The 20,299-nt window shown below is 43.5% G+C and overlaps 1 long non-coding RNA gene across 1 annotated transcript; it reads right to left on the bottom strand.

Annotated features, from left to right (window-relative positions):
• Positions 1-4,955: 4,955 nt before the first annotated feature.
• LOC125245357 lies at positions 4,956-6,199 on the bottom strand. Its single transcript, XR_007179497.1, has 2 exons — positions 5,476-6,199; positions 4,956-5,199 (listed from the first exon to the last, which is right to left on the bottom strand). It is a non-coding gene; the product is annotated as an uncharacterized LOC125245357 (long non-coding RNA).
• Positions 6,200-20,299: the final 14,100 nt, after the last annotated feature.

The following is a 20,299-nucleotide window of genomic DNA, read 5'->3' on the forward strand; positions in this document are numbered from 1 at the left end:
GAAGTTGTTGTAACTCGGGTATATAATGTCGGATCTGCCACAAACTTCACATATTTTATTAGAGTCCTGGCCTGAAGACATCTTCATAACAATATTCGGTTACACTCATAGCGCCACCTGTAGGCAACAGGAAATGACATGTTTTACACTGTGATTAACTCCTCCTAGAGATTTAATCAGATCAATGTCATTTTTGGTCAGTCTAATCTAAAGGCCTTTGTGACGTTAAATTGCGAAGATCTAGTGTTTTCGTTGAAGGGCGTGTCCGTGGCGGCATGACAAAGTCTGTTGTTTCGCCATGAAAAAGGAAGCCGTTGTAACTCAGACAAACAATGTCCGATCTGCTCCAAACTTCACATGTGTGATAAGAGTCCTGGCCTGAACATATCTATATGCCAATATTCAGTTAGTCATAGCGCCACCTGGGGGCAACAGGAAATGACATGTTTTACACTGTGATTAACTCCTCATAGAGATTTAACCAGATCAACATCATATGTTGTCAGTCTAATCTTAAGACCTTACCGATGATAAATGTCAAAGATCTTGAGTTTTCGTTGAAGGGCGTGTCCGTGGCGGACTGACAAAGTCTGATGTTTCGCCATGAAAGAGGAAGCTGTTGTAACTCAGGCATACTATGTCTGATCTGCCCCAAACTTCACATGTGTGATAAGAGTCCTGGCCTAAAGACATCTATATGACAATATTCAGTTAGCTATAGCGCCACCTGTTGGCAGCAGGAAGTGTGGCACTTTTACATGATTTTGCTTTAATTCTCCTTTATTTACTCGCTAACATGCATGTCACCCACTTTTCACTGTTTTCCTGACGCCAACATATGGCGGTTACCCGGGTGCGAGGGCCCTTTCATCGCTGCTTGCAGCTTTAATTATACATTATATTCAACATTATATATAGTAGTTTAATATAGTACTGACACTAAAACTCTAAACTTGGATTTTTCTCACACAGTAATTTTCATTTTGGATGAACTATGCACAACACATACTGTCATTATCCACGATACGATATTGTTGCATTTTTGTATTGCGATATATTGTGACACGATATATTGTAACACCGCTATATGAAAGCATGCACTGTATTATGCTGCCTGTTGTTAGTACTTTTTAGGTCATTGTTTTATGAGTGACAAAGTGAGTTTGTTGGTTGGCAACCAACTTTGCTAGTGTTATGGAAGAATGACTTGATTGGAGACATGTATTAAAGGGTTAAATCACCCAAAAATGAAAATGATGTAATTTATTACTCACCCTCATGTCGTTCCACACCTGTAAGGCTTTCATTCATCTTCGGAACACAAATTAAGATATTTTTGATAAAATCTGATGGCGCCAGCAATAATACTCCCTTTTTCAATGCACAGAAAGCTACTAAAAACATATTTAAAACAGTTCATATGACTACAGTGGTTTAACCTTATATATTATAAAGCGACGAGAATACTTTTTGTGCGCCAAATATGTTTTTTGTAGCTTTCTGGTCATTGAAAAAGGGAGTATTATGGCTGGCGATGCAGGCCTTACTGAACCATCGGACTTCAACAAAAATATTTTAATTTGTGTTCTGAAGATATACGAAGGTTTTAAGGGTGTAGAACGACATGAGGGTGAGTAATAAATTACATAATTTTCATTTTTGGGTGAACTAACCATTGAAGTGTTTTGGTAATTTTAGTGCATTTTGAATATGAAATTAACTGCTATGCCACACTGAAAGTTGGTAAGGAGAACTGTGTGAAGAGTAAAAAAAAAGTGACATTGAGAAATGTGTTCTAGCGATTGTAAAGAACTGTAATATTGGCTGTTTTTTTTACAGCTGAATACATTTAGGCAGCGTTCCTTTCCCTATTTAAGGGAAATACTTGTATTTACAAGAACAGGCCAAAAATACTTTTGTCGCCTCTTAAGCTGGAGGTATGAAAATATTGCATGCTGGCAAGCGTTCAGGAATTGTTTCATTTAGGTTCAATATGATTTGTCAACAAACCAGAACTGCAATGGCATCATTATTCAACAAAACATCTTAATGTGGAGGAAACATTTAGTGTACAGTTGTACAGTTAAAAGCCAATTATCTAGCATCACGTGCAATGACACAGGTGATTGATTTGCAAATGTTGTGTTTCTTGTTTTTTTTACATCTGCGTTAAATTTTTGTGTAATGAACTTGCAGCATGTTTGTAATAAAATATTGAGATTGAAAAATAATTGTAATGTGTTATTCAGTGCAGTGTTGTGCAGTGATGTTATGAGAGACTGCATGCACATGAGAACAGATGGTAAGAGTGTTGACATCGGATTTGGTTTCAGAGAAAACCAACAAACAAGCAGAGCTTATGTCTAATTAGTGGAGCTGCTTGGCTTAGGTTTAAAAGCTTACGATGATGATCCCAAAGAACATTAATGACAAATTAGCCATTCAGAGGTTATGACCACAGAAATTACTTCAGCAGGGACAAACAAGAGGCCTGACCATGTTCCAAAGCAGAGCTGAGGAATAATAAAACCCAGTTCCCTTTCGATACTTCACTCATTCTGCGTATGGGGAAAAACTATTTTTTTCCTTGATACTGAAGCCTTTTTCAATAATGCACTGTAACTGCACAGCCATTGGTTCAAACTGGAAAACCAAACTGTGCGACACTTCCTGCCCAAGCGCTCCAGCTCAGCCACTGCCACGAGTTGCCCCAAGCCTGTGCCGACTCAGCAGCAGAGCAAACCAGCGCCCTCTGTCACCTAGGCAGCGCCCCCTAAGGAGCAATATCAGCGATCTCGCTCCTCTAAACGCCCATTCTTCCCGAGACGTCAGGGACCCCGGCCTAGGATTACGCTGGACCCAACGCATCCAAAGGCTTCCTGATCCCTCAGGAAGGAAGAGGAGGGGGCAAAGTCCCAATGCGGCTGGACCACCCCCAAAGCTGCCTCACTTAGTTCCCCCGCCACCCCGTTCAGTTCTGGATGTAGGGGACAAAATGTTTATGCGCCCTGGGCCCACTGTCGTTGTGCCTGCGCCAAACTCCGTTCTCATGGCGAACAAAATAAAAAACACACATTTTCAAAAAGAGAGCAAACTTCCTCTTCCACCCTCCTCAGTGCACATGCCCCAACTCAGCGGCCTGTCAACCAACTTAATTCAACTCCTTGCCACACGGGCCGAGGCCTGGCAGGCCATCCCTGGAGTGTCAAGCTGGGTGTTGGGGATAATAAATCGAGGTTATTCACTGCAGTTTGCCCGAATTCCCCTGCGCTTCAGTGGAGTGGTTCCCACTTTGATGAAAGCAGACGATGCACATGTCCTTCGCACCGAAGTGATGGCTCTGTTGGAAAAGGGAGCCATAGAAGTGGTCCCTCCCTCAGAGAGCGAATCGGGTTTTTACAGCCGATATTTCCTTGTCCCCAAAAAGGATGGTGGTCTCAGACCCATCCTCGACCTCAGACTCCTGAACCGCTCCCTCATTAGACGGACGTTCAGGATGTTAACGTTGAAACTGATCCTCGCGCAGATTTGGCCCGGGGACTGGTTCTTCTCGCTGGACCTGAAAGATGCGTACTTTGACATCCAGATAGCCCCCCATCACAGATAGTGTTGTTTTTGGCAGCCTGTTTTAATTTTAGTTTTAGTCTAGTCTTTGTGTCAAGCTGTTTTTATTAGTTTTAGTCACGTTCATGCTCTTTTTAGTCTAGTCAAGTTTCAGTCGACTAAAAGTCTGAGCATTTTAGTCTTATTTTAGTCAGAATTAAGCATGACTATTTTCGTCTAGTTTAGTCGACGAAAACTGAGGACATTTTAGTGAAACTGTATTGTAAAATTGTATTTTAGTTTCTTTTTAGTAATGTAATTCTATTTAACCCAGTCAATATAGTATAAGTACCTAGTAGTATAGACGAAACCAAAATTCTCTTTTGCAAGGAGAGTCAAAAGGTAGGTATACATTTCAACACTTTTTAATTTTTTAGAAAATATAAGTTACATTTACATTCAGACATTTTCATGCTGAAAAAACGCTGATAAAAGAACACGAACATGGATGGTTCAAATTTTGTGGAAATAGCAGTTTAATAAAGTGTTAATTTTTTTCACATCTAGAACATTGGATACACACTGCATCCCGGAAAGATGAGAGACATGTTTTTAGCCAAGTATGTTAAATCATTCCGTGAGTAATATCTTGTGATGAACGCAATATATTATTATGATTTTGGATTCATTTTAATCGTGAGAATCTGCTTTATGATGTGCATTTTCTACGATCTGTGCATTTTATGCGTACCCCAGTTTTGGAACCACTGTTCTAAATAATGCCGCGAGTGGGGCTTGAGAAAGTGACGTCGCCTGCGTCTGCGCAGTGCGACCTGATGCAGCTCCATTTCCGCCTGAATTTGACATACCAAAGTTTAAATGTTCACCCTTCACACATACAGTGAGAGAAATGTAAAATTTTGGTGTCATTGTAAAGAAAACCCCTCAAAATAACAAAATCAGACTGTAATACTTCAGAAATAACATTATATGCATTTAAAATACTGTAATAAGTACTTAAAAAAAATAGGTGATTTTTGTTTTTTTTGTTCAAAATCCTGTTTTTGAAAATCTGCAAATCAGGTTCTGTTTGCTCTAGGGACCTGCTGATTGTTTTCTTGGATTCCACTGTGTGACAGTTTGTACCAGAAATTTTTTTTTTTATCTATCATCTTCTAAACAGAAGTAATTGAAATGTAACTGAAGGGAGGCAAAATGATATTTTAGCGTATACAAGTGTCCTTCGGATTGTCCTTTGCAAAAACAGGTTTTACAGACTGCATTAACTCAAAAATCCTATTTTTATTATATGGTATAGCACTTCATTTTATTATTTATTGATTTTCTTCATTTTCATCTTTGTCTCTGAGATGCAGAACAAGTACTTTGCTAAATGGCATAAAAGAATTTTGTTTAGCGTTTTATACGTTTTATTCTCCTTTCAGGTGACACAAGACAATATAACATATAAAATAAAATGTATGTGGTCTTTAACAATGTAAAACATGATCTACATCCTCCACATTTATATCATTCTGTGCATCACTATAATATTTTGTCCCTTGTGTTGAGAGCATCACCTTCTTCTGGCCTGTCTTGGAGATGAGGGTGAGGACCATCTGTGCCGGTGGTCCATGATCTCATCTCATGCAGCATCTGAAACATAAAAAAAAGTTGTTAGTTAGTTGTTTACAATATAAAATATATATATTTCACCATTTCAAAATGTAGATTTTCTCAAATGACGATTTTATTGAAGTCTACATACTTATACTAATATGTACGAGTATGCATACTTATACGCAGTTTCGTCAAATATTTTGTCAAATGTAACAGTTTATTGGCTTAGTTGCTGTGCTTTCCCATTTCAAAATAATAATTTTATCATTAAATAAGCATTAGCATTGTAAATGCAGGAATATATGAGCTTACCAGTCAAACGCAGGGTCCTCTCGTCTCCCTCGAGAAAAGCGAGCTGTCATTTTCGCCGAATCATAACACGGCGTTGCAGGTCGATGCCTCATCTCTTTCAAGTACTTCGCTTATTGGTGCCATTGGTGCTTTTCCCTCTCCGTATGCCATTTTAGAAGTCAAAACAATACACAAACTATGAAAACACATGCAAATCTTCCATCAAACAGCTCCTCTCATCACTCGCGACGCGATCACACGCCCACCACGTGAAACTGAAGCGCGTGCGTGTGTGTAAAGCTGCGGTGTGATCCCGCCTGTCTGCCTCAATGATTTGTTGAATATCTCGCCATCTGAGTGGACTAGAAGCTTGATTGACATGTCTCTGGAAAAATAGGATCCTCAGCTTTGAACACATGCCTGATATGTATATCTCCTCTGTACAATGACACCAACATTTTAAATTTCTTCCACTGTATGTGTGTAGGGTGAACATTTAAATTTGGGTATGTCAAATTCAGGCGGAAATACAAAAATGTGCAATTGGGTGGATTAGACTGAACAAAATGTTATAGGAACTTCAATTTTTGAGATATCAACCTCAAATTTTGAACACAGCTTGGTTAGACATATGTACGGTGGCCCAGTAGTGCACAACACAACGAAATTAAAAAAGCAAACATAAGTTCACAACACAACGGAAACAAGCCACAACACAACGAAATAAAGCCACAACACAACGGAATAAGCCACAACACAACGGAATCAAGCCACAACACAACGGAATAAGCCACAACACAACGGAATCAAGCCACAACACAACGGAATCAAGCCACAACACAACGAAATAAAGCCACAACACAACGGAATTAGCCACAACACAACGGAATCAAGCCACAACACAACGGAATCAAGCCACAACACAACGGAATAAGCCACAACACAACGGAATAAAGCCACAACACAACGGAATAAAGCCACAACACAACGGAATCAAGCCACAACACAACGGAAATGCTCCCGACCACTAGGGGGCTCTCAGAGCTCGGTAAAGTTAGTTTTCCTTGCCACTGTTCTATAGAGTCGGCAGTAATATCAATACCACGATTAGTTTAAACAGTATGTAACCACTGCATATCGACATGAAATATTAATTCAATATCACCTACGTGCAAAATAGCTTCATATTTAGGCCTATACTTGTGAATGATTTGACGCGCTACCACGGCGCATGATGAAGGGAACGTCTGCCAATCCCACTAAGTGGTTAAAACGTATAATTTGTATTCATTAAAATTACTTTTAACATTTAAAAACAGACATATTCAAATTCCAAAGCTTGTCAGTCTTACCAACAGGAACTAACAACCTTTGGAATTTGAACATGTCTGTTTTTAAATGTTAAAAGTAATTTTAATGAATACAAATTATACGTTTTAACCACTTGGTGGAATTGGTGGATGTTCCCTTTATCATGCGCCGTGGTATCGCGTCAAATCATTCACAAGTATAAATATGAAGCTATTGTGAACGTAGTTGATTTTTAATTAATATACCATGTCGATATACAATGCTTACATACTTAAAACTAATCATGGTATTGATATCTTTGTAAAACTGTCGACTTTATAGAACAGTGGCAAGGAATAGTAATATTACCTAGCTCTGAGAGCCCCCAAGTGGTCGGGAGCATTTCCGTTGTGTTGTGGCTTGATTCCGTTGTGTTGTGGTTTAATTCCGTTGTGTTGTGGCTTTATTTCGTTGTGTTGTGGCTTGATTCCGTTGTGTTGTGGCTTATTCCGTTGTGTTGTGGCTTGATTCCGTTGTGTTGTGGCTTGATTCCGTTGTGTTGTGGCTTATTCCGTTGTGTTGTGGCTTTATTTCGTTGTGTTGTGGCTTGTTTCCGTTGTGTTGTGAACTTATGTTTGCTTTTTTAATTTCGTTGTGTTGTGCACTACTGGGCCACCGTACATATGGCTTTGAATTTATATCAATTTTAAAGTACCACACATTCTGTGAAATATATATTTACATAAAATATAAAATGTTTAATACGGTACATTTGATTTACAGTAAATTCAAACTTTTATAACTTTTTCATACTTTAGTGAAAGTGGTTTCACTTCAGCTACAACCTACTGAGTGTCTTCTTTAAAACAAGACCAATCTTAAGTCTGTATTCAAAAGCATTCTTGAATTATAAGCATTTAAGTTTGGATAGTGCATTTTCATAAAAATACTCAAAAAGGGGGGCGCAGGTTAAGAGGTTAAGGTTCCTAAGAGCACAGTGGCCTAAATAATCCTTAAATGGAAGACGTTTGGGACGACCAGAACCCTTCCTAGAGCTGGTCGTCCGGCCAAAATGAGCTATCGGGGGAGAAGAGCCTTGGTGAGAGACGTAAAGAAGAACCCAAAGATCACTGTGGCTAAGCTCCAGAGATGCAGTCGGGAGATGGGAGAAAGTTGTAGAAAGTCAACCATCACTGCAGCCCTCCACCAGTCAGGGCTTTATGGCAGAGTGGCCCGACGGAAGCCTCTCCTCAGTGCAAGACACATGAAAGCCTGCATTGAGTTTGCTAAAACACCTGAAGGACTCCAAGATGGTGAGAAATAAGATTCTCTGGTCTGATGAGACCATGATCGAACTTTTTGGCCTTAATTCTGCGTTATGTGTGGAGAAAACCAGGCACTGCTCATCACCTGTCCAAATTTTTCTTGACATCAACTACAGTGGTACAAATTGAACTTGTCATTAAAATGTCATTAAGTGACAATACTTTGACAAATAATTTTATAACAGCATCATTAATATTTTTCTTTTTTTTTTTTAATAAAGTTTCCTCCAACAGAAGGTCAGATAATAGACAATTTCAAATTTCTTAAAAAAGATGACACTGTTATAAAATAATTGTAGCAAATTAGCTCTGTGGGATTACAAATTTAATAATCTGTTTAAGATCTGTTGATCCTACATACTGACATCACCTCACATGAATTACTAAGGTGAAGTATATTGTATTTAGCATGTTAAGTCAAGTCAAGTCAAGTCACCTTTATTTATATAGCGCTTTTTACAATGCAGATTGTATCAAAGCAGCTTTACATTGATAACTGGTACATAATTTTTGCTGCACAGCAGCTCTTCAAGAATAGTGTCAATGCAGGCAGATCAAAGCACTGTTGAATAAATGTCAAGAATACTGTTGAATATCAAATGTCAAGTCAAATGTCAAGTGTCCCCAACTAAGCAAGCCAAAGGCGACAGTGGCAAGGAACCCAAACTCCAACAGGTGACATCAGGTGGCAAACAAGTGGCAAATAGGTGTTAAAATGGAGAAAAAAAAACCTTGGGAGAAACCAGGCTTAGTCGGGGGACCAGTTCTCCTCTGGCGAACAGTGCTTTGTTACGAATCAGGTTGCTATCATAAATCTGATAGGATCGCAACATTCAAAGTGTTTATTTCAGTTCCATCCAGTTGAGGATCGTATTCATCACGCCGGTATGGACGGTTTGTTGAGGAACTGTGCTACTGGCTGTCGTGTCGATGAGGCCTTCACAGTGGTTGATCTAGTCGACTCGATCTCTGCTGATACTTCAGGGCTGCGTTGTGGTCGTTGTGGTCAATTGAGGATCGTATTCATCACGCCGGTATGGTCGGTTTGTTGAGGAACTGTGGCACTGGCTGTCGTGTTGATGATGTCTTCACAATGGATGATCTAGTCGACTCGATCTCTGCTGATACTTCAGGGCTGCGTTGTGGTCGTGTCAAGGCGCAGGTCCTTGGTCTCAGCTGGATACAGCCCGGATCCGGTTGACTACGGTAAACCTCGGGATAAACAGAAAGACTAATATTAGCGTAGATGCCATTCTTTTTCTGATGTAACGAGTACATCTGGTGTTATAGGAAGTGTTCCCAGTTCCGGCTGACCTAATTTATGCAGCCTAATAATCCTTTAACGGATTTGAAAATATAAATTGATAATGTGTTATGTGTATGCCAGGTTAAAGAGATGCGTTTTTAGTCTAGATTTAAACTGACAGAGTGTGTCTGCTTCCCGAACAATGCTAGGAAGATTGTTCCAGAGTTTAGGTGCCAAATAGGAGAAGGATCTACCGCCTGTGGTTGATTTTGATATTCTAGGTATTATCAGCTGGCCTGAATTCTGAGATCACAATAAACGTGAAGGACTATAATGCATTAAGATCTCGCTCAGGTACTGGGGAGCTAAACCATTTAGTGCTTTGTAAGTAATTAGCAAGATTTTAAAATCTATACGATGTTTAACAGGAAGCCAGTGCAGTGATGACAGAACTGGGCTAATATGGTCATACTTCCTAGTTCTAGTAAGAACTCTAGCTGCTGCATTTTGTACGAGCTGTAGTTTATTTATCAAGCAGGAGGAACAACCACCCAGTAGAACGTTACAGTAATCTAGCCTTGAGGTCATGAACGCATGAACTAACTGTTCTGCATTTTTCATTGAGAGCATATGTCATAGTTTAGATATATTTTTAAGATGGAAGAATGCGGTTTTGCAGATGCTAGTAACATGGCCTTCAAATGAAAGATTGGTATCAAAGAGCACACCCAGGTTCCTAACTGACGACGAAGACTTAACAGAGCAGCCATCAAGTGTTAGACAGTATTCTAGGTTACTGCGTGAAGTAGTTTTTGGTCCAAAAATTTGAATCTCTGTTTTTTTCTGAATTTAGTAGTAGGAAATTACTGGTCATCCAGTTTTTTATATCAGCTATAGATTCTGTTAATTTAGCGAATTGGTAAGTTTCGTCAGGGCGTGAAGAAATATAGAGCTGAGTATCATCAGCGTAACAATGAAAACTAACGCCATGCTTCCTAATGATATCTCCCAAGGGTAGCATGTACAGAGTGAAAAGCAACGGTCCTAGTACTGAGCCTTGCGGTACTCCATATTTAACCTGTGATTGATATGACATCTCATCGTTTACTACTACAAACTGATAATGGTCAGATAAGTATGATTTGAACCATGCCAATGCAATTCCACTAATGCCAACATAGTTCCCTTTCGATACTTCACTCGTACTGCGTATGGGGAAAAGTCTCCCTTTTTCCCCGTCACTGAAGCCTTTTTCAATAACGCAGTGTAACTGCACCGTCATTGGTTCACTCATAGACAAGTTGTTGAACCAATGACGGCGCGGCATAGCTGCGCGGCCTATGGCGAGAAAGCGCACGAACTTTCCCGCCTAAATGGGCGGGGTTAAGGGCTATATAAGCAGGCGTTCCGCCATAGGATTTCAGTTCTTTCTCCTTCAGCGACGACTTCTACTTCTCCTCGCTGATATCCGCCTGAAGCCGAAGAAGCTCGCCGCCTTCGAAGAAGCTCTCGCCGCCATCAGAAGAGGCTCCCACAGCGGACTCAGCTGGACTCGCCGGTCTGAGACAGCGCCGGCGCACTCGCTGACTGCAGCCCACAGCGCCGTCTTCGAGTCGCCGCCTCCCGCTTCCCGCTCCGGCCGTTTCCCAGCGTGTCTCCTGCCGCCTTGCCGCTCGCGCCCTCCCGTCTCCTTCCTCCCGTGAGCCAGCTAGGAAGAGACAGCGGGGTAGAGCGATCCAGCGCCCGGAGTTGAGTGAGCTCAAGCTGGCCCAGCCCCCGCGTGCCTCGCCCTCTCCTCCAAGGGAACACTCTCCCGTCCTGTTCTCCCGACCCGAGCAATGTCCCTCTGCTGATGCAAGTGACCTCGTCTCGTTTGGAGGATCGGACGACGAAGCGGATGACTCCATGTCCCTTGCGGCCTCCGAAGCAGAAGTGTGGGCTGGCGAGCCGGAAGATCCCGCTCCCCCACCTCCTTTGGAGCCCATAGAACACGGCCAAGGCATGGATGCCGAACTTTTCCGCATCCTGTCTAAAGCCGTGGAAGAACTGGACCTCGAGTGGGCCCCTCCAGAGGAGCCATCACGCAGCCGCCTGGACGAATGGTTCCTGCCAGGCCGCTGCCAAGCGCCTCGCCAGCACTCAGCTCCATTCTTCCTCGAGGTCCACCAGGAGCTGACGAAGTCGTGGCGCGCTCCGTACTCCGCCCGCCTCCACACGACGCATCGCTCTGCCCTCAACGCTGTTGATGGCGCCGAAGAGAAGGGATACGAGCACTTGCCGCCCCTGGATGAAGCGGTGGCAGCTCACCTCTGTCCTCCCGCGGCTGTGAGATGGAAGACGAAGAGGGCCCTTCCCTCCAAGCCCTGCCAGGACCACATCCACCCTGGCTGGACGGGCTTACACTTCGGCGGGCCAGGCTGCCTCCGCACTCCATACAATGGCCATATTCCAGGTCTTCCAGGCCAAACTCCTCCGCTCGCTGGATGAATCTGGGATAGACGCACCGGCCTTCAAGGACTTGCGCAGCACCACCGACCTAGCCCTGCGAACCACGAAGGCTACGGCCCAAGCCATTGGCCACTCAATGGCCAGCCTGGTCGTTTTGGAGCGCCACCTATGGCTCAACTTAACAGAGATCAAGGACCTGGACAAGACGGCCTTTCTGGACGCTCCGGTCTCACCCTCCGGTCTCTTTGGGCCAGCAGTGGATGGCTTTACCGAGCGCTTCACCGTGGCGCAGAAGTCGTCTCAGGCTATGAGACACTTACTGCCCAAGCGCTCCAGCTCGGCTTCTGCTTCCAGCCACCCCAGGACTGTGCCGGCTCAGCAGAACAAGCCAGCTCCACCCGCCTCCCAGGCAGCGCCTCCAAAGGAGCACCGCCAGCGCTCGCGCCCTACAAAGCGCCCCTCCTTCCCGAGACGCCAGGGACCCCGGCCCAAGATTGTGCTGGACCCGGTGACTCCGAAGACGTCCTGATTTATCAGAAAGGAAGAGGATGGGGGATTGTCTCGTTGCGACCGGACCACCCCAAAAGCTCCTGCGTGCAGTTTCCCCTCTGCCTCGTCTAATTCCGGGCGTGGGAGACATGCTACATGTTGTAACTGGGCCCACACCTGTTGCGCCCACACAAACCGCCGTTTTCACGGCGAACACTATTTTACTTAATCAAAAAGAGAGCAAATTTCCTCTTCCACCTCTCTCGGTGTACGGCCCCCTCACCGGTGGCCTGTCATCCGACGTTATACAACCTCTTGTCACTTGGGCCGAGGCTTGGCAAGCCATCCCCGATGTGTCAGGCTGGATCCTGGGGATCGTAACTCAGGGCTACTCACTCCAATTTGCACGACGGCACCCTCGCTTCGGCGGGATGCTGCAAACCTCGGTGAACCCGGACGACACTCACGTCCTCCGAGCCAAAGTTATGACGTTGCTAAGAAAGGGAGCTGTGGAAATAGTTTCCCCTGCGGAGAGCGAGTCAGGCTTTTACAGCCGCTACTTTCTGGTCCCCAAGAAGGATGGCGGTCTCAGACCCATCCTAGATCTCAGACTTTTGAATCGCTCCCTCATGAGACGGAAGTTCAAAATGTTGACGCTGAAGCAGATCCTCGCGCACATTTGCCCCGAGGACTGGTTCTGCTCGCTGGACCTGAAGGATGCATATTTTCACATCCAGATAGCCCCCCATCACAGACGATTCTTGCGATTCACATTCGAGGGGGTGGCGTACCAATATACGGTCCTGCCCTTCAAGCTGTCTCTGGCTCCTCGCACTTTCACCAAGTGCATGAACGTGGCGCTTTCCCCTCTGAGACAAATGGGAATCCGGGTTCTAAATTATCTCGACGACTGGCTCATTCTAGCCCGTTTGTGAGCCGAGCTGGAACACCACAGACCCGTGCTCCTCAGCCATCTACAATGTCTGGGTCTCAGGGTCAACTTAGCCAAGAGCTCGCTGTGCCCCAGCCAAAAAATTTCGTTTCTGGAGGCAGTGTTCGACTCAGTCCGTATGACGGCAGTAGTCTCGCCGGAACGCGCTCTGGCGATTCAGCAGCTCGCGGCCTCAGTCAAGAACAAAGCCTATCTCCCTCTGAAGCTTCTCCAGAGGTTGTTAGGGTTGATGGCTTCCGCCTCCCCGGTGCTGCAGCTCGGCCTTCTTCAGATGTGGCCTCTTCAGTACTGGTTGAAGTTCCGGGTTCCTCCAAGCGCCTGGCGGCACGGCCCCCTATGTCTCAAGGTCAATCAGGCCTGTCTTCTGGCCCTGAAACCTTGGTTGAACCCTGCTTGGTTCAGTCTTGGAGTACCCCTGCAGGCGGTCTCACGACAGACGGTGCTCTCAACGGACGCCTCCAACTCGGGTTGGGGCGCTGTGTGCGAGGGCAGACCGGCCTTCGGCTCGTGGACTCACGAGGAAAGCTGTCTACACATCAACTGCCTCGAGATGCTAGCAGTGATGAAAGCCCTTCAATCCTTTCAGGCTCACTTGACAGGACGCCATGTCGTAGTCCAATCGGACAGCATGACAGTGGTGTCGTACATAAACCACCAGGGCGGTCTTTCGTCCAGCCGCTTATGCGCTCTGGCAAAACGCCTTCTAGAATGGGCTCTGCCGAGACTTCAGTCGCTCAGAGCGACTCATATTCCTGACAAGACCAATCTGGGCATGGACATGTTGTCACGGAGCAACATCCCCTCAGACGAGTGGATACTCCACCCCCAGACGGTTCTCATGATTTGGGAGCTCTTCGGGAAAGCAGAGGTAGACCTCTTCGCCTCAGAAGACAACTCTCACTGCCCAACACACACATGGCCCAGCACACTCCTTTATGCTTTTCCCCCGATCGCACTGATTCCCCAGGTCATCAGGCGCATCAGGGAAGACCAACACAGAGTCCTTCTGGTGGCCCCGCTCTGGAGGAGCCAAGTTTGGTCCTCGGAGCTGTTCAAGCTCTCTACGAGAGCCCCTTGGCCGATTCCCCTGAGACGGAATCTCCTTTCTCAGGCAAACAGAACGATCTGGCACCCACAGTCAGAAATCTGGGCTCTACACCTCTGGTCCCTCGATGGGAGCTGGTTAACCTCCCCGGGGACGTTCTAAATACCATATCTCAGGCGAGAGCCCCGTCCACGAGACGCCTCTACGCCCAGAAATGGTCGGTCTTTGTTGATTGGTGCTCTTCACGCAACATAGACCCTGTGGAGAGCGACGTATCTTTCATACTGTCTTTCCTCCAAGAGCGTTTAGATATGGGGCATACCCCTTCTACGCTTAAGGTATATGTAGCAGCCATCGCAGCGTTTCATGCTCCTATTGCTGGCCAATCAGTGGGTCGAAACGGCCTTGTGGTCCGTTTTATAAGGGGTTCTAGGCGATTAAATCCACCTCGTCCCCTCACTGTTCCCACTTGGGACCTTTCCCTGATCCTTAGGGCCCTAAAAGGTAACACCTTTGAGCCGCTGCGTTCAGCTGACCTCAGGCCCCTGACGCTGAAAACCGCTCTGCTACTTGCTTTAGCATCGGTCAAGCGTGTTGGCGATTTGCAGGCCCTCTCTGTGAGCCCTGCATGCCTCGAATTCAGCCTAATGATTCTAAGGTCATTCTGAAACCCAGGCATGGCTACGTTCCCAAGGTGCTCTCAACCCCGTTTAGAGCACAGGTCATCTCGCTTTCTGCTCTTCCTCCCTCTACGGATGAACGAGAGCTGGAGTTAATCTGCCCTGTGTGGAGCGATCGCAGCCTTTCAGGCAGTCGGATCAACTCTTTGTTTGTTTTGGTGGCCGCACCAAAGGGTCTCCGGTCTCAAAACAGCGTCTCTCATGTTGGATAGTCAACGCCATTAACCTATGTTACTCCTCTGGGCGCTGAATGCCCCATAGGAGTCAGAGCCCATTCCACTAGAGGAGTGGTCGCCAACCCGTCGATCGCGATCGACTGGTCGATCTTTATCACTGTTCCAGTAGCTCGCGAAAATAACAGAAATATGAGTACAAAAATACATTACATTTCTCCAGTCTTTGTACTGTATTTTTGTATTTATTTTTATGTTATTTTCTGGAGCTACTGGGACAGACAGATAAAGGTAAATAGCCCACATCATGTCCGAGTCTGTAAACGGCCGTTAACAAGAGGCCAGAGACGCTGAAGACGGACGCGAAGAGGAGAAAATTCTGTAGCAGGCAGAGCAGCTCACTTTTCACGATGCTCGAAATATAGGGAAAAAATATATAAATACTGAATTGGGGGTGAGGGATTATGAATTCATCTCTAAAAGGAGATCAGTCTTCAGGAAGATTTCGATGGCAATGGTATTTTATTTTATAATATAATTCAAATAAAAAACAACTGCTCATGCAACGTGCGTAGCATCTTTGTTTGGATTGTGATTAAAAAGCAGTGGTTCCTTCCTCTAATTTGAAATGGCTATGTATTTTTGTTTATTATAATAATATTAATAATAAATATCTGCAACCAGTATCAGAATCTGCCAATTTGCTTGTAAAAATAAATAAATAAATCAGAATCTACATTGACCACGAAAAAAATACTAAATACAATCTGGGCTGTCTTTTTCTATAAAGTAGATCTTGTCTTTCAAAAAGGTTGAGGTCAGGGATCTTGGGCTTAAAAAGGTTGGTGACCACTGCACTAGAGGAATGGCTTCCTCATGGGCTTGGTCCAACGGAGTTTCCATTAAAGACATCTGTGAGGCGGCCGGCTGGTCTTCGCCGTCCACTTTTGTCAGGTTTTATCATCTTGATGTCCCGACCTTGCAAGCTCGGGTTCTTTCAGTGTGATTGGGCGGCCTCTTACGAGTTCCGCCTCACGCTATTACAGGAATTAATTCCTTTGTAGTGTAACAAGGGATACGGCGGCTTTGCCTTCTTACTTGTTTTCTTGGTCCCCTTCCAGTGTCCAAAACAAGTTATGTCGTTCCCTGCCGTGGCACGCCGCGGTTGAATTCGTTCCCCATACGCAGTACGAGTGAAGTATCGAAAGGGAATGTACTCGGTTACTAACGTAACCTCGGTTCCCTGAGATACGGAATGAGTACTGCGTTACTTGCCGTGCCACGAGGCTGTGGCTCAGAGTCGTCGCTTCAGTCGATTGACCTGAAATCCTATGGTGAAACGCCTGCTTATATAGCCCTTAACCCCGCCCATTTCGGCGGGAAAGTTCGCGCGTTTTCTCGCCATAGGCCGTGCAGCTATGCCGCGCCGTCATTGGTTCAACAACTTGTCTATGAGTGAACCAATGATGGTGCAGTTACACTGCGTTATTGAAAAAGGCTTCAGTGACGGGGAAAAAGGGAGACTTTTCCCCATATGCAGTACTCGTTCCGTATCTCAGGGAACCGAGGTTACGTTAGTAACCGAGTACGTTTTCGAGTCTATTTAGAAGAATATTGTGATCAATAGTGTCAAATGCAGCACTAAGATCCAGTAACACTAATAGAGAGATACAACCACGATCTGATGATAAGAGCAAATCATTAGTAACTCTAATGAGAGCAGTCTCAGTACTATGGTACGGTCTAAATCCTGACTGCAAATCCTCACAGATACTATTTCTTTCTAAAAAGGAACATAGTTGTGATGAAACTGCCTTTTCTAGTATTTTTGATAGAAAAGTGAGATTTGAAATCGGCCTGTAATTGTAATTGTAATTCTCTAGGATCAAGTTGTGGTTTTTTAATAAGAGGTTTAATAACAGCCAGCTTAAAAGTTTTTGGTACGTATCCTAGTGATAAAGATGAATTAACAATATAAAGAAGAGGATCTATGACCTCCGGAAGCATCTCTTTCAATAGCTTAGTCGGTATAGGGTCTAACATACATGTTGTTGATTTTGATGATTTAACAAGTTTAGACAATTCTTCCTCTCCTAAAGCAGAAACGTCTTTCTTTGAATTTTTCTTCAGGGACACTACAATGCACTGTCTGACACAATACTGTAGTAGACAGTTGCATGGTTATAATTTTCTCTCTAATATTATCAATCTTGCAAGTAAAGAAGTTCATAAAATCATTACTGCTATGCTCTTTGGAAACATCAGAAGTTGAAGCTTTATTTCTTGTTAATTTAGCCACTGTATCAAATAAATACATAGGGTTGTGTTTATTTTCTTCTAAAAGTTTTGAAAAAAAGGCAGATCTAGCAGTTTTTAAGGCCTTTCTGTACTCAATCAATTTTCTCTCTCCACGAAATGCGAAATACTTCTAGTTTTGTTTTCTTCCAGCTGCGCTCCATTTTTATAGCTGCTGTTTTTAGGGCCCGAGTGTGCTCATTGTACCATGGCGTTGGATTAATTTCCTTAAAGGGGTACTTCACCCCTGGAAAGATGAATGTGTATTTAAAATTGGTCATTTATGTAGTAGAAATGTGAAATTATTTTTGAATTTGGAGCTTTCTAGACTGAGAAAAGGCAGAAAATTTATTTTTGACTAATGTGGATGAAAGACAACAACTCCCAGAATGCACTTGTTTTGCTGCCCCTGCGAGGCCACGCCCAAACCACGCCTATCGGTTACAGGCGGAATTACCAGGAAAATTCAAACAACTAGGCTTGCTTTGTTACATATTAATTCTATAAATCGTGAGTTAGTTCATACATTTACAGCGAAATGGTGCTAAATTGCTTTGTACCTGGATGTACACCCAAAAGCAGGAAAGGACAAGTAAGTTTCCATCATTTTCCGATTAAGTTAAAGATTTGGAGCGATGTAAACAGTGGCTGCGGGCCATCAAACACCCAAAGTTTGGAGATGACACAGTTATAGAAAACCTAAAAAAACGCAGAATATGTAGTCTCCATTTCAAGCTCAAGGACTATGAACCAAATATCCTTGCAATGAAGAGAACCATTCTGAAGGACACCGCGATCGATATTCACTTTCCCAGAGGACGAACAGCCTGGGCATCTGGTACTAAGCGTATAGAGGTAAGACTCGCTGATACTAGACTGATAACACAGTAGCCTATATGTAGTGTTGTAGGTAGCAGTAAAACTGCAAACTTAGCAAAGTAACGTTAGATAGACAATTACATATAAGTTGCATATAAGTTGACTGTTATCAAAGTAAAGCCACTGTTCTGTAAAACCGAGTTAATCTATTTATCTATTTATGCTAACGTTACCACAAAAGTCTGTTGCTGTATTGGTTGAGATGACTGCAGAGACCGATAAATTTGCGAGATGAACCACTGATGTAGTGCAGACTATAACAAAATATGTTAAGCTTAAAAATATAATTGACACCCACTTTTGATAAAATCTTTGATCTATGTCCGTGAGTAACCTCAAAAGCGCATATGTATGGGTGTGGTGAAAAAATGCGGAACTACCTGCTATTACTGGCTGTAGTTTTAAGCCTCTGGCCAAAAAAGCCTCCGATGACGCAAAATGATGATTTTTGCGTCATCGGAGGCTTTTTTACAGAATAAAAATGCATAAATCTCTCATCTCGGGCTGATATGAAGGGGGAAAGCACGCTAATTCGAAAATACTAGTGGTATTCTACTAATACAAAGCTTAATGCTAAATCCTGAAGTAACCCTTTAATCTTTTTTAAACGCAAAGGAGCAACTGAGTCTAATGTGCTGGAAAAGACAGAGGCAATAGTTTCTGTTGCAACATCGAGGTCTTCTAAGCTGTCTGTATGCTAAGGTGATGAAACTGATTAGGAAGATTATTTATAAAGCGATCTTTAGTGGTAGAAGTGACGGTTCTACCATGTTTATGGCAGGGAGGCAGTTTAGCCTCTTTGACTAAATGTAGTATACACGAGACTAGATAATGATCTGAGATGTCGTCACTCTGTTGCAGAATTTCAACGGCATCAATATCGATTCCATGTGACAATATTAGATCTAAAGTATGATTACGACAATGAGTGGGTCCTGAACGTGTTGTCTAACACCAATAGAGTTTAGAATGTCTGTAAATGCCAATACCAATGAGTCTTTTTTATTATCTACATGGATATTAAAATCACCAACAACAAGGACTTTATCTGCAGCTAGTACTAATTCTGATAGAAAATCGGCAAATTCTTTGATAAAGTCTGTATGGTGTCCTGGTGGCCTGTATACAGTAGCCAGCACAAATGTCAACTTACATAATGTTACGTAAAGCACTGTAAGGACTTAGCCTATTTATTAGCTCAATTTAATTGTTACAGGGAATAAGAATTGAATCAACTGTAAATGATTCACTGTAAATGATTCAGAATTAATATTTAACACTTCATCAATTATTCGTCCAGCGAAAATTGAGGTTAGAGTATTTTACCAATTCTGGATAAAATATTATTCTGCGGCCAACAGTAACAATATTTTATTATGATTATTGTTATTATTGTAATTATTATATTATAAGCAAGAGGTAACTTGATCTTTTACGTTTAAGGCAGTAATTTGACACACAGCACAAGAAACTCGTATATGTGAAAATCAAAACAAAGTTTATTGACTACTTCTAATGATTACAAGAAACTAAGGCTAAACACACACACACACACACACACACACACATACATACATACATGCACACACATTCGCGGAGTTGATATGAGTCATGAAAAGTCCCAAGTTCAGTGCTAACTTAACTCATAACCTGAGGAAAATCACAAAAGCAGAGCTTTGGCTTGATTCTTTAGGTTTAAAGGAGTTTCACCAGTTTCCAGCAAGAGAGAGAGAAATTTGCTTGTACCTGCGTTTGCTCTGACAGTGGAGGTAATCGGGTTGTTCCGTGACTCGTGTACAGCGGAATCCCGTTCTGGATTGGCTGTCTTTCAGGTGACGTCTTCTCGGGAGCCCTGTGGGTTGCGCGGAAGCTTTGAAGGATGTTGCTGGCTGGTGCAACTGTTCTGAGCGTCTGGCTTGAGCGGCTCTCTTCTTGGGAGACTTGGTCAGATATTTCACAAAGTGTTTTGGAGTCTGGATGTGACGGCTGTTGAATGATCAGCGGCGCGGCTCGTGGTTGAGGA

The sequence above is a fragment of the Megalobrama amblycephala genome, linkage group LG14 (genome assembly GCF_018812025.1).
Source record: "Megalobrama amblycephala isolate DHTTF-2021 linkage group LG14, ASM1881202v1, whole genome shotgun sequence".
Taxonomy (NCBI): domain Eukaryota; kingdom Metazoa; phylum Chordata; class Actinopteri; order Cypriniformes; family Xenocyprididae; genus Megalobrama; species Megalobrama amblycephala.